Here is a 253-nt window from a genome sequence, read left to right on the forward strand (position 1 = left end):
TAGTAGGAATGGTGGATCTCCTTTAATTATTTTTTTGCTTTCGACTTGAAAACCACTGATTACATGTTATTCTGTTTAAGTGTACAAACAATTTTTAGAGCTTTTTTATATGGTAATCCTAACCCAACAAACCCTCCCCCCTAATGTGAGAAGCCCAACCGCCGAGAACCTCATAACAATTACAGGTTACCTGCCTAAACCTAGTGAGATTCAAGAATAAATCCATTTCCAGCAAGATACAATAGGGCTCCGC

This window comes from Capsicum annuum, unplaced genomic scaffold, assembly GCF_002878395.1.
Source record: "Capsicum annuum cultivar UCD-10X-F1 unplaced genomic scaffold, UCD10Xv1.1 ctg71719, whole genome shotgun sequence".
NCBI classification, from domain to species: Eukaryota; Viridiplantae; Streptophyta; class Magnoliopsida; order Solanales; family Solanaceae; genus Capsicum; species Capsicum annuum.